This window comes from Balaenoptera ricei, chromosome 14 (genome assembly GCF_028023285.1).
Source record: "Balaenoptera ricei isolate mBalRic1 chromosome 14, mBalRic1.hap2, whole genome shotgun sequence".
Classification (NCBI taxonomy): Eukaryota; Metazoa; Chordata; class Mammalia; order Artiodactyla; family Balaenopteridae; genus Balaenoptera; species Balaenoptera ricei.
The window spans coordinates 19,382,214-19,397,241 of record NC_082652.1 but is presented as its reverse complement, the minus strand read 5'-3'; the positions used below and the strand labels follow the sequence as shown (position 1 = coordinate 19,397,241).

At 44.7% G+C, this 15,028-nt stretch overlaps 1 protein-coding gene across 2 annotated transcripts in view; it reads right to left on the bottom strand.

Annotated features, from left to right (window-relative positions):
* Positions 1-14,267, bottom strand: part of CORO1C (coronin 1C) — an 81,004-nt gene extending 66,737 nt beyond the window's left edge. Inside the window, exon 1 of one of the 2 annotated variants that reach the window (XM_059894287.1) lies at positions 14,169-14,267. The gene's annotated coding sequence lies outside the window, so the exon portion shown is untranslated. Of the gene's footprint in view, positions 1-13,746; positions 13,830-14,168 lie in introns of those variants that run through there. The other variant, XM_059894288.1, reaches the window with a different exon arrangement.
* Between the last annotated feature and the right edge of the window lie 761 nt (positions 14,268-15,028).

The window sequence follows — 15,028 nt, the reverse complement described above, 5'->3', positions numbered from 1 at the left end:
GAAGATTGTTTCATCTATGTTGAAAATCTGTTATTTAGTGCGCACCTTCATTAATGATCTGAGCTGGATCTTCTGAAGAACTTGCTCCAGGTTCTAGGTCAGCACTTGCTGCCTCACCTTGAACTTTGATGTTATGGAGACAGCTTCTTTCCTTAAACCTCATGAACTAACCTCTGCTAGCTCCAAACTTTTCTTCTGGAGCTTCTTCACTTCTCTCAGCCTTCACAGAATTGAAAAGAGTTAGGGCCTTGCTGTGGATTAGGCTTTGGCTTAAGGGAATGTTGTGGCTGGTTTGATCTTCTCTCCAGACCACTAAAACTTTCTCCATATCAGCAATAAGGCTGCTTTGCTTCTTATCATTCCAGGTTCACTGGAGACCTTCAAGAACTTTTCGTCTGCATTCACAACTTGGTTAACTGGTCCAAGAAGCTTAACTGTAAGCCTATCTTGGCTTTCGACATGCCTCGCTCACTAAGCTTAATAATTTCTAGCTTTTGATTTAAAGTGAGAGACATAAGACTCTTCCTTTCACTTTAACACTTAGAAGCCAGTGTAGGGTTATTAACCAGCCTAATTTCAACATTGTTGTGTCTCAGGGAATAGGGAGGCCTGAGGAGAGGGAGAGAGACAGGGGAATGGCCAGATAGCGGAGCAGTTAGAAAACACATTTATTGAGTTCACCATCTTATTATGGGCGTGGTTTGTGATGCCCCAAAACCATTACAATGGTAACATCAACAATCACTGATCACAGAGCACCATACCAAGTATAATAATGAAAAAGTTTGAAATATTGCGAGAATTACCAAAATGTGACACAGAGACATGAGGTGAGCAAATGCCATTGGAAAAAATGGCACTGATAGACTTGCTGGATGCAGGGTTGCGACAAACCTTCCATTTGTAAAAAGCACAGTATCTGTGAAGTGCAACAAAATGAGGTGTACCTGTACCTCTTGAAATCTTACTGCACCTTCAGACAAATTGTTTTGTCTGATCCTTTTTGGTAAAATTACAAACTATTTCCTTATCAGCACACCTCTCTTCTGAAGAGGGGAAAAACAAAAAACTCAGAATATCAGTGTCAACAACAGAGTGCAAGAAACTGGGGAAAATGTAGTTACTACCAAATAAATACTTTACCACCACCCAACACCTTCCGAAGGTCTCAGTTCTTTAGTGGGAAAACGCCACACATCTCCTTTTACCAATAAAATGAAAATACCTCCGGGGAAGTGGAGACAAACAAAACTCAACTTTCAGGAGGAAACATTTGGGCTAAGTATTTTGGGAGTGAATTCTCTATTACTAGAAGCTTTTACCAGCCTTGGCTGGTACAACTGTAACCTTAACCATCCCAAATCCAATTTCCCTCCAAACTGTATAAAGATTTGAAAAGAAAATCATAGTCCTTAATCCTTTATGTTAAATTAATTGGACTGCATAATAGTAACTAAAAGAGAAATTCCATACGCCTCAAATGAAAGCAGGAAGAATCCTTTTTTAAGCATTTTGAGTAGAAGGTTAGCAGAAAGATCAGGGGCTCCCCACCCCTAACAGTACTCTTCTAAAAAACTACATTTACAACAAACAAACTACATGTATGGTTTGTAGTAACCTCTAAAAACGGCCAGAAATAACACACACAAAAATGCAGCTACAAAATGATTCTTTTTTTGTGATCACATGTTACTAGTACGATATAAACCAAAGCCTACAGGTTTTCAAATTTTAATATTGCACAAATGAACTCCTAAATGATTCAACAGCTGAAAGGGTGCCCAATTCACCCTTTCTTAATGTACTTGGTTCTTGTCAATTTCTCAAGTTAAATGAACCCAAGCACGTTAAATCCTTGGAGATCCAGGAGCCACTGAAATGAGCTGAGACCTGCCCTGTGATTCCCCTGGGGCTGGGCCTAGGGGCCCCTCAGCGTCCAATGCAGACACTTTACAGGCAGTCGATTAAAAGATAAGAAACTGGAGGAAAGGAGAAAGACAAGAAAGGGAAACTCAGTTTTTTCGAGGGCTACCTTAACTTTAAATCCTCATCTTGATACAAATTAGGTTTCTTCCCATATCTGTTTTGACAAAAACTCTCCAGCTAAAGGCACACTTCTACTAGGACATTCCTTCATGGATTCTTTCTGAAGTTGAAGTTGCTAACCAAACCACAAATCAAAGCCCTAAGAACTCCATGCCACCAGTACTTTCAATTTATTCAAGAAGTTAGTTAGGTAAATTTGCAATAAAGTACCAATATGTGATGCCACCCTATTTTTCATCAGAATTCACGCTTTAAATAATCAGAACTCCAAAATTTGCTTTACAGATAAAACGTTTCAGTAAATAAATGTGTGTATATGCTAACACACTTATTTAAATGAAAATGATGACTAGCTTATCATAACATAATTTACTAGGCAAATGTTTACAATCAGTAGTCCTTCTACACCACAGAAAATTTCCTCTTTTCCTTTCATCTTCTAGGAAAATGGGAAGACTAACAATCACTATTACAAGTGTACCATGTAAAACTGAAATTCAATTATTCGACTAACATTTACTGAGCACCTACCATGTGTCACGCAGCCCGCTTGGAAACGGAGGCACAAAAACATTGTGACATTCTCTGCCTTCACGGAACGTGGCATAGAGTGGGTACTAGTGTTCACTTTCACAAAGTGGAAAATAATAATTCCACACTATGTTTACCTAAAATTTCTACTCATTTAACCCAAAATGTAATTAGGAATAGCACAGAAATCAATAATGTTAGGGATACCCACAAATTACACTTCCAGCTACCTTTACAGCTCCATATCTAAACTATGCTTACCTTTTACGCAAACACACCGTATAAATGTGTATTCTGTTCTCATGACCCTGGACAATCTGGGCCATCTCCCTTATCCATTTGACACTACTCTTCCCCAATTACACCTCCTCTGAGTCAGCCCAGCGCTATTTCCCAAACCCTTGGGCAGGGGCAGGGCCTCGACCCAGTGTCCCAGAGACACTGACTCCCCACCACCCTGTCCTCTCAACTCCCGCAGAGCTCAGGCTTCACACAGAGAATTCAGCGTCAAGAATTACATAATTCTTGTAATGTATTACAAAAAGCTTGTAATGTATTTTTAAAACTATTATACCTTTTAAAAGTAAATCAAAATATTAAGCCTGCCATTAACAGTTTGTGAACAAGACTTTTTCTAACTGCACCAGAAAAATCAAGTCCCTAATCCTTATCACACTTAGCCTCATAAAATGCTCGAATAAGACATTCTTAAAAACCAGACAATCCAAACCCTTCAAAGAGGCAATAACAAAAAGGAAAGATCAATTATTTCCCTGTGAGGAAAGAAGGGGCTTTGTGGTAAGAGTTTATAAAGGGACAGAGATATAGACGGGGACCAGCACAAGTTGCCCCAACTCACAACCATTACCCTGCCCTGATCTACTTCTCAAAGGTCCTGGAAACTAAGTCACTGCTAAAACATAAGACCCTTTCAAGCTGTGTTTCCCAAATGAAAAGAGAAAAAAAAAAAGGATCCTGTGTATTTTGAAAAAAGCTGAGCAGATTCTCCGTTTTCGAGGTTACAGGAGGAACCTTTCTAAAGCAGGCAAGGCTTCTTCCCGATTCCAGGAACCAGGGCTAGCCTTCTATATGGGCTCTGTCTGACCACACTCGCTTTCCTTCAACTTTCCCCTTGAAACATTGTTATACTGACTACATGCCAACATTTCAGAGAGATGATGTTTATCAATAAGGAGCTTCCTTTGTAAAAATATTAACACTGTAGCTCTAAAAGGGTTGAGACATGAGTGAAATAAGACAAAGCCCTAGTCCTTCTAGCACTGAATAACGGTGGTAGTCTAGTAGGAACTGTAGCCATCCAGGAGCACAATAGCAGAAATGAATTTGAACCATCTGCTTTGCGACTACTATTTAAAGGAGGTCAGCTTAACCAGCGGAGTGGAAGCTTCAAGTTAAGAGAGAAGGACGGTGAACTTGGAGGGCTGCTGTGGCATGAGGCTGCTGGATGCCACACAGCCTACACAGACAGGCATCTGGGGTGGAGCAGGGTTCCTTACTTCTTTGTCACATGACTCCCAGCTTCCAAGATCCAGAATTCAGCTATCATCATTAACAGTTTAAAAAGCTGTGCTGTGAATTAAACAGATTTCTTCAGTCTAGGCTGGGAACCTACCCACCACTATAACACTGAATCTGTACCCAAAAATGCCTTCTCAGTTCCAAATAACTGAGTTAGACTTTGGAACACGACCCAGTCCTGGGTTGGGGACTGAATGTACACATTGCCTCCAAAACAGAAGCTGCCTCTGGGCTCTCAACCTTTCATGGTTAGAGAACCACATGACTCACAACTATCCTTTGCAGGTAAGATGTATCATTTGTTCCGTTTGACAATGTATAATAATTCAGCCCAGTGCATGCATGATATCTCTATACTGCATAAGAAGACCAGGGACGTTTCAGGGTATGTATGTATGTATGTATGAATGAATGAATAAATAAATAAATACTTCCAATTTCCCTTTTCCTATGTAACACTGTAAAGCAACAGTGGTTCCCATAAGAGAGAGAGCCTAAGGGATGGTTACTCTATTTCTAAAACAGACAACATGCATCTTATTAAATATCACCCCAAAGAGCTGTGGCCAGCACTTGTTGGCTCTGGCCTTTCTCTTGCTTGCCAAGAAAAACTCGGATGACATTGTTAAGCTAAAGACACTACTAACCGCAAAATTAATTCACCATCTAGCTTGTAAAGTGACTAGTCAGTCTCCTAATAAATCCTTCTGCTTAACGGAGATGATAGCTCAAGTTTATGTGTGTTTCTCAGTCACCGCTCAGGCAGCATTTGAGTTCTTACATTAATAAACCAGCCTCAATTCAAGTTCCTAAGAATGAAAGGAATTAGAGTCTTTAACTAGAAAAGAATGCTTGACCATTATGAAAAGGAATTTAAGTATCTTTCATGTGAAGTAAGCAAATAATGGTGAGTAAACATTCATCCTACAGAGGGGGAGCTTGTGAATTTTGTCAAGAACCCTGACAATGTCAAGAGTGGAAATACACCCCCAAAGGCTTCACACTCCCAACACTTCCCTTCCCATGTGTGTTTATGGCCGTTCACGAAACTGAAACACTACAGCTTTGTTCATCCAGAATGAAGGCCTCAGCAACTGTCAGAACGTGGGGACACACATGAGTCTGCAATGGGGCAAAAAAGGCTCTTACACCAAACTGCCACGTGCCCAGATTACCAGGCTGCCTTGGTTCCCCGGATAGAATGACCACGCTGTGAAGTAATGATCAACTTCTGCCAATGCCACGGGGTTTTCATTACGCCTGTCTGTAGTTCCAGTACTGGCTGGATGTTGTTCCTGTCAAAATCAGCCTTTTCATATATGGATGGCTTAATGGGGCTGACCTTTGCGATATTAATTGGTCTTTGAAACACCCAAGATAAATCCTTACCATGACTGCATACTAATGGTCAGATTACATGATTGAGGACACAAAAAGGGATCAATAAAATACTGTCAAGGAACTTTACATGAAAACTAGGAAATCAAGTCTACCAAAGACTTTTCCAAGAGAGTCCACGTATTTTCAAGTTTCCCCAAACTGCATCTAAAAAGAAACCCTGAAAATCTGGACCAAGCTTCATAGTTTAATACATGTACAATCTGAAGATGTGAGGTGGGGGAGGAAACCCATTGGTACTAACTACCAATTGTGATGATGAACTGAAGTGATAAACAGTGAGTAGGTTCAGTTTGTAAATCCGGCAAAAGACTGTGGCAGAAGCTTAAGAGGGAATTGTTGCATTGGGTCAAGGACTAAAACTCAAGGTAAGCACACTGGGTTCACACTGTTAAAAAAAAAAAAAATTCACACTATAGTATAAATCTACACCACCTACTACAAAAATGAATTCACACTACCCATGGAAGGAGGTGGGGGCAGAAGGGAAGGACAGTCAAGTTCCTGATCTTGGGCAAGTCTTTCAAGCACCTGAGACCACAGTCCCCTTGTCCATCAGATGAGGAACAAGGCAGCAAGGTACTTTCCGCTCTGGCTGTGATTCAGAGTCACCAGGGAGCTGGAGCCCAGGCAGCTGGACGGACCAAGGTCTAGAGCTGATCCTCACGGGCATCAAGTTGAGGACCTCTGGGCTTGAGAAATAACCTCCTAAACCCCCAATACGATATACTTTTCAAAAGGTGGTGAGATACTGGGGCTAAAAGTATGATCCATTATTCATAATTTTTTAAATGTAGATAACTGCATGACCAAAGGGGGAAAAATATGTACTGTGAAATTCCTACCTTCAGTCATACAAAATACAAGCCTTCCTACTCCCATTTATAGTAGTTTCTCTCACTCCAATCTTTGCATTAATTTGATTTTTCTTGACTATGGCAAACAGGAGGAACAATTTTTGTCATTAATGTAAGATTCAAATGACAGGCCTAATTTAACACCCCATGAGACTATGGAGGCTCTTCCCACACAGAATGTTACACTGTAGCACAATGCTGCCCTTCACATCATACTCAATCCCATGAGCATCTCACACCCTGCAGCGCAATCTCCCTCCAAACCCTAAAAAGATCAATCTTTTGCCAAGAACTAAACCTTTATCCTTAAAATAGACAGACAGACAGACTGAATAGAAGCATAAGGCCTGAATAAGAGTAGTCTGAATAGACATTTCCAATTCACATAGATGGCCAAAAACTGCCTCATTTTTAACACTACCTTCCTATCCTAAAATTAGACACTTTTTTCCTCTCCAATGATTCAAGTTTGATTTGAAGTCTAAAATGCTAAGGCAGGAGTGGGAATCCACACAACAATAGCTTAATATCAGAAATAAAATATATTAAACTTACCCTATTTGATTCTCCCCAGTTCCATTCATTAACAGACATTTAAGGACTTCCCTGGTGGTGCAGTGGTTAAGAATCCGCCTGCCAATGCAGAGGACACGGGTTCGAGCCCTGGTCTGGGAAGATCCCACACACAACTAGGTCCGTGTGCCACAACTACTGAGCCTGCACTCTAGCACCTGTGAGCCACAACTACTGAGCCTGCATGCCACAACTACTGAAGCCCGCGGGCCTAGAGCCTGTGCTCCACAAGAGAAGCCACCGCAATGAGAAGCCTATGCACTGCAACGAAGAGTAGCCCCCGCTCACTGCAACTAGAGAAAAGCCCACGTGCAGCAACGAACACCCAACACAGCCAAAAATAAATTAATTAATTAAGAAAAAAAACCAAAACAGACATTTAAGAGTGAAGACAGAGGGAACACAAATTTATTGGGTGTCTACTCAAAACCCAGCAAGGTACTGTTAGCATCTCCATATTACAGAAGAGGCTCAGGGAGGTAGGTTAATTGACAAAATCATAGCAGAGAGTGAAACCCAGCTTAGTCTGGCTCTGAAGGTCTGCACCCCTCCTTGCCTCAATTTCTCTAGACAGAACTCTTAGAGCAAGAAACTATATAAGTACAGATAGCTCACTGAGCCTAAGGAGACAAAGAACAAATTTGAAATTTATTTTTCTTTTCTTTACTACCTTGCCACAATCCAATCACTTCAGTGAACACACAGAAAACATACCCCAAATGGCCAACTGGTTTCTCCTAATTCTCAAGAAGATACTAAGTGCAGTATATTTAATTAAAGTATTAATCAGATGCTCTGACAGAAGCAAGAGCATGAATAAAAGAATGAAAAGGAAGGAAGTATGCACCTTTAAAACCTGATTTACACCCACCATCAGGCGTGCACTGGGGTAGTTCCAGCACTGACTGCCTCAACACCACCAGGCTAGGCCTGCTGCATTTGGTCTTGGTAAATCATCCCAAACCAAATGTGTTCCCTGGCCATCTGCCCTGCTGAGAAGGCTGTGCGCCAGTCATCGCTGTTTATTAGAGGGAAAGAACCTGGACAAGAATATCTGCCCTCAGGAAAATGTTTCAAATACTCGGTTTACATCTGAGCAATTTTTTGGTAAGAGCTGGACTTGGGTGCCAGAAAGGCAGGGAGGAATTACCCCTGTACTTCACGTTATTTTAACATAGGCAACAAAGGTGTAAATAATAACCAGAGAAACCCACTGACCTCAGGATCTTTCCAGTTAACTTCAATAAAAATAATCTTTCACTCAGCAAATATCCAGTAGGCACTAGAGACCACGCTGTGAGCAACAGAATCTCGGTCTGCTTTCCACGTGAACTTCTCTCTCACATTCTGCCTTCTATGGGAAGGCGCCTTTCAGACGGTGGGCTCAAGTTCAAATCCAGTTCCTCGTAGCAGACAGGAGTGACGAATGTCTGATGCATGAGGGCAGGGACAATGTCTGCCTGTGAGGACTAAGGAAGGTTTCCTGGAGAATCCCAAAGGACAAGAGGGATTCACCAGGTGGAAAGGGAGCCGAGTAGTAAGTGCATCACCAGATCTTAAGGCTGGACAGTTCAGGGAGTGGCAATGGAGATGAAACACAGGAAGGGGAGCAGTGAGAGATGAGACAGGCTGAAATCAGAGCTGTCCTCATCCACAACCACATTAAGTCTGAACTTTAACCACAGACAATGGGGTGGGAGACCACGAGAGGATTTAAACAGGTAATGATATGTTCCCTGATGAACCCTTTTTGATGTAGAACTAACTCAAATCTTTCCCTAATCCTTTCACATTTGGATTTTAATTTATATAACCAAACTACCAGTGAGGATGTGATTTAAGGTCTAAATAATTTCTAACTCATTATCAGTTTGGACTCCATTATGCATAAATTAAACTTCACCAAAATTAAAAACTTTTCTACTTCAAAGGACACCACCAAGAAAGTGAAAGGAGGGACTTCCCTGGTGGTACAGTGGTTAAGTGTCCGCCTGCCAATGCAGGGGACACGAGTTCGATCCCTGATCCAGGAAGATCCCACATGCAGCGGAGCAACTAAGCCCGTGCGCCACAATTACTGAGCCTGCGCTCTAGACCCTGCAAGCCACAACTACTGAGCCCATGTGCCACAACTACTGAAGCCCACGCGCCTAGAGCCCGTGCTCTGCAACAAAGACAAGCCACCGCAATGAGAAGCCCGCACACCGCAACGAGGAGTGGCCCCTGCTCGCCACAACTAGAGAAAGCCCATGCACAGCAGCAAAGACCCAGCGCAGCCAAAAACAAACAAATAAATTTATTTAAAAAAAAAAGATAACTCACAAACTGGAGAAAATGTTTCCAAGTCATATATCTGATAAGGCACTTGTATCTAGAATATATAAATAATTCATAACAACAAAAAGATAACCCAATTTTAAAAAGAGCAAAGCATCTAAAGAGAGGTTTCTCCAAAGAAAATACACAATTGTCCACTAATGACTTGAGAAGATGCTGGACATCATTAGCCATTAGGGAAATGCAAATCAAAACCACAATGAGATACCACTTCACACCCACTAGGATGGCTAGCATCAAACAGTCAGGGAATAACAAGTGTTGGCAAGGATGTAGAGAAACGGAAACCTTTATGCACTGCTAGTGGGATTGTAAAATGGTGCAACTGCTTTGGAAAAGTCTGGCAGTGCCTCTAACAGTTAAACACAGAGTAACCAATATGACCCAGTAAGTCCCAAGAGAAAGGAAAACATATATCCACACATAAACCTGGACACAAATGTTCACAGCAGCATTATTCATAATAGCCAAAATGGAGAAACACCCAAACGTCCACCAACTGATGAATGGAAAAACAAAATGTGGTATATATCCATACAATGGAATATTTTTCAACCATTAGAAAAAGAATGAAGTACTTATACATGCTACAACATAGATAAACCTTGAATACACTATGCTTAATAAAAGACACAAAAGACCGCATATTGCATGATTCCATTTATATGAAATGTCCAAAACAAGGGAAATCCATGGAGACAAAAAATAGATAAGTGGTTGCCTAGGGCAAGTGAGGGAGAAGAATTGGGGGGGGGGCGGGGCAGGGGACCGTTAATGGGTAGGGGGTTTCTTTTGGAGGCAATGAAAATGTTCTAAAATTGTGGTCAGGGACATCCCTTAGGGCACAGTGGTTAAGAATCTGCCTGCCAATACAGGGGACACGGGTTCGAGGCCTGGTCTGGGAAGATCCCACATGCCACGTAGCAACTAAGCCCGTGTGCCGCAAGTACTGAACCTGCGCTCTAGAGCCTGTGAGCCACAACTACTGAAGCCCGCGCACCTAGAGCCCGTGCTCCGCAGCAAGAGAAGCCACCACAATGAGAAACCCGTGCACTACAAGGAAGAGTAGCCCCCGCTCGCCGCAACTAGAGAAAGCCTACACACAGCAATGAAGACCCAATGTGTCCAAAAATAAATAAATACATAAATTTATTTCAAAAATTAAAAAATAAAAAAAAATAAAATTGTGGTGATGACTGCACAACTCTGTGAATATACTAAAAACCACTGAACTGTACACTTTAAATGGGTGAACTGTATGGTATGTAAATTATACCTCAATAAAGTGGTTATAAAACAAAAAAGATTCCATTATGTGCCACTGAAATACAAAATAAGCTCTCAAAAGCAGTGTAGAATCTTGTTCACTCATTTTAAAGCATCTGAACTAGGGCAATGAAAACCCAGAGAGATTCTATTACTTAACATTCTAGGTACTAGGTCATACTGAAATATTCATGAGTATTTCCATGTTTTAATAAAGAAAAGGCATTTTAAGTTTAAAAAGACATACAAGTGTCAGAAAAGAGTTCTGACAGGAATAAGGTGACACTGGGAAGTCATCAAAAGGAAAACAAACAGGATTTGTACCCTGAATCTGAAAGTGGCACTCAAATTTATTATTGTTCCACCTCTGAAAAAAGAAGTCAAAGGTAAAACAACCTGGTTAATATAATGTTTCTAAAGCACCGCTGGTGACAAATCAAAGTATTAAGAAATAATTTGCCATCATACAGAACTGAATTTCCACACCCCCCAGTGACATAACTAAGAACTGATCACTTATCCTTTTGAACGTTCCGTTTCATAGGCATCTGAGTGACTCTCCTCATGGTTGGAGTGAATCTCAAAAGTGACACCTGCGTTAAGCATAAAACTTACATCAAAAAAATCCAAGTATTTAAAAAGTGCTGTATGTCATGGGTGAAGGAAGTCAAGAAGTACAAACTTCCAGTTATAAAATGAATTAAGTCATGGGATGTAATGGACAACACGGTGACTATAGTCAATAATAATGCAGTGCGTATTTGAAAGTTGCCAAGAGAATAAATCTTAAAAGTTCTCGTCACATACACACAAAAAAATTGTAACTTTGTATGGTGACGCACTGTAACTAGGCTTATTGTGGTGACCATTTCAGTGTATACAAATATCAGATCATTATGTTGTACACCTGAAACTAACATAATGTTACATGTCAATTATACTTCAATTTTTAAAAAAATAATGAAGTAGCACACACACCGTAAGTCCTATCTGTCAACCCTGAATCTAATCCCAAATTATATATAAAGTAATAGACATAACTTCTGATTAGCACAATCTGCAGGCAAAGTAACAAATGATCATGAAAAATTCAATATTTTGTGCAGTGATCTCTCATTGGTATGCGTCTATTAGAATCCATCAAGCTTTAATGTACCTTCCACAAATAATGAAAAACAAACACGGACAAGGCACATTCCAGATTTGTCAAAAAGGTGTGTACCCAACCTTTATACCCAGTACACACGACAAACATTTACCACAAAACATGGCACCTCAAGGCCTAATATACAATTCCCACTTTTATTTCACTTTCCCCCCCTATTTATTTATGCAACCTCTCAGACCCAAGAGTTACTATTAGGCTTCATACCCAAACATTGTGACTCTGAAATGTACCTCCAAGCCAAAAAAAAAAAATTAGTTTCCTTAAATTAGTTTTCTGAAATATACAGAATCAAGTCCAAAATAGATTTTTCCCATTTCTTCAGTTTTATAGGGAATGAAGAAAGTGCAGTCATATAAACAGATATCTATTTGCCTTCACAACTGAACAGACGGTGCAAAGCAACCGCTTATACTTAATCATGTTTCTGTCTATTCTAGCAGGCCCTGGTGTCAGAAGAGCTCTGCCAGATAAGGACAATGAAATGCATTATTACATAGAGTGACTACGAGCCCTACAAGTACTGTTTGAGGATGTAATCCCGGGCAGGAAGGCTGCAGTGAGAGGGCCTAATATTATATTTTGTGATAACTATTTGCAAAAGTAAACACATCCGCCACCCAGTACCAGTTTACAAACGCGCACTATATTCAATTTTGTTTTAATGTATTATAGGAAAGAAAGGCCTCTTGCTCTCCTGGGGGAGATGAGCGACTTGCAATTTGCTTCTCACACTGAATCCCACGTTTGCAACATGTAGAGCAAGGACTTCAGACACCACAAAACAAGGACAGCCTACATTAAGGCCAAATATAGGATGTGATTCTAAACCGCGATGCAGTAAAGCGTACGTTTCCTTTTCCAGCGATCAAAAACCCTTTGAACACTCCCAAAAAAGGACGGCAGGGCCAGCGCCTCCCTGCAAGAGGAAGCCCCTTTCTTCTCGGCTCTCCCCGCAGCCTGCCACTTCCCCCCAACACATTCTAGTCATTTGAGAGACACAGAGCTGTGTGCGCGCGCCTGTGTGGACAGGCGGGAGAGGGCTCGGTCCCTGCATTTCCAACCTCTACGTCTGAGTTCATCCTCAGTCATTTAGGCGCAGCAGAGCCCCACCTGCACCTCGCTCCTTCTTACTGCGTCCCTCGCCAGCTGCTCCGCTCTTAGGCGAGCGTATCTCTGAATCACCCAGTTCACGCGAACGCTCCAGGCCCCCGACCCTGCAGCCTTCCTGCCCCATTCTTCCTCTCCCAACCCGCCCCCCCGCCCCTCCCCCGCCAGTCCCAGCCCTCCGTTCCCAAAGCCCGGCTCATCCTCCCGAGTCGCCCCCACCCACATCACCCCAGCTTCAGCCCTGCCCCGCCCTTCCCGACTCCCAACCCAGCTCTTCAGTGCCCAGAGCCGGCCTCGTACCCCAAAGCTGGCAACCCCCAGGCCGGACCACCGCCCTCGTCCCTCCCACGCAGGGACCAGCTCCCCCCGGCGCCACGTGAGCCCGGCCCCTAGCCACCCCCCACCCACTCGCTCCCCAGGGCGGCTCAAGTCCCGCCTCCCAGGCCTGGCGCCCCCCGGGCTCTGCGCCCTAGCCTCTAGCAGCCCCTCCCCACCCAAGACCCCACCCAACCTGGCGGAGCCCTGACCCCTAAAACCCTTCCCGGGGCAGCCTCGTCCCCCTTCAGCTCCTCGCCCGGCCAGGAGGGTTCCGGACCCCTAAAAGTCTCCCCAGGGCAGCCTCGTCCCCACAGGAACCTGGGTTCACTCTCCCCAGGCCGAGCGGTTCGTTCCCCAACTCCCTTCCCCACCGGATCCCAAGTCTCCCGCAGCAGCCCCTACCCCTGACCCCTGCACACCGGCCAGGGCGGACCCCTGGCCCAAGGATCCGCGCCGCGCGCGCCCACCCAGCCCTGTCCGCTCCACCGGGCCCTGTCCCACGCCCCGCCCGCTCCTGTCAGCCGGCGCCGGCACACGCTGAAAGGACAGGTCCGTCCGCCCGTCCGGCTCGCTCCCAAGCCGCCCCGCCGGGCGCGCGCAGCTCACCAGGGCTGAGGTGCCTGAGGCGCCGCTGCCGAAGTCCCCGCTGCAAAGCCCGGAGAAGCCTCCAACCGCTACCGCCTCCCGCCTGGCACTGAGCGCCGCGCGGGGGAGGGGCGCGGACAGCCGCCCCCGCCCCCGCCGCTCCACGCAGGCCCCGCCCCCGCGCCGCACCGCGCCCAACCAGGGCCACCGGGTTGCGGAGCACCACGCCCACTTCCGGGAGGGGAAGCCCGCTTCCCACCCTGCGTTCCACGCCTCACTCTTTCTAGCGTCCCCTCTGGTCGCGCCGAGGGATGCAGGAGTGCCGCGGAGGAAGGCGGTGTCCAAGCGCAAGCACCGCCCGCTAGTCCTCTGAGTGGCCGGAGGACCACGCCCACTGACCCCAAAGAACCGGGAGCGGTTACCTTAGAGCCCCGCCCACTGACCTGTTTGGCTCGGCACGGCCACATCCCCCGGCTCCTCAAAAATTCCCCCAGAGTCCCTTAAAACCGTAACATCAGCTCCTCTGAACCCCGCCCATTGCCCCATCCAAACCCCTCGCCAGCCTCCCGGCTCCCTAAGCCCAGCTCCCCTCTCATTCCTTCAGAACTGGCCCTTCTGCGTCACAAACCCCGCCCCAACTTCTAGAAGCCCCGCCCACGGGCTGGTAACCCTATTGGCAGCATCGCAAGTCCCGCCCACTGCCCATCTAACAGCGTTGTCTCCAAGCCCCGCCCAGAATTCTGGAATCCCCGCCTCTGGCTCCCGAAGTTCCGCCTCTGCTGCCCTCACACCCCCCCACCACCACTTCTGGGGATTCCCGACGCTACGATCCTCTTTCCACTACACCATGTCACTTTGCTAGCATGAGGTGTTGGCCCCTAGGCTGGACCACACCCACATATCCCCCCCCACTACACAGAAGGGCCTATCTTGACCCAATTTCGCAGGTGAGGAAACGAAGGATACAGGGTCCCTCCCTTCCTTTTCCTGGCCAAAGACCCTCTCTTAACAACTGAGCAGCCCAGGCCTGAAAGTCAGAGCACCGGGATTCCAGTCCATCTCTGCTGCTGTCAGACTGCGTGTCCTGGGGCAGTTCCGTTCATCTCTGTGGGCCTGAATCTCCTGATCTGTAGCGTGAAGTTGTCCTCTTTATAGCCAGAGTTCCTTTCTCAAATACCAAGCTCTGAAATGCCAAGGTTTGGGGAAACTGGGACTGATGAACTGAATTAACAAAGCAGACCTGCGGATGGGTAGGCTATTTACTTCCCAAAGCAAGGCATTTTTGCAATTCACAGCGGAGGAA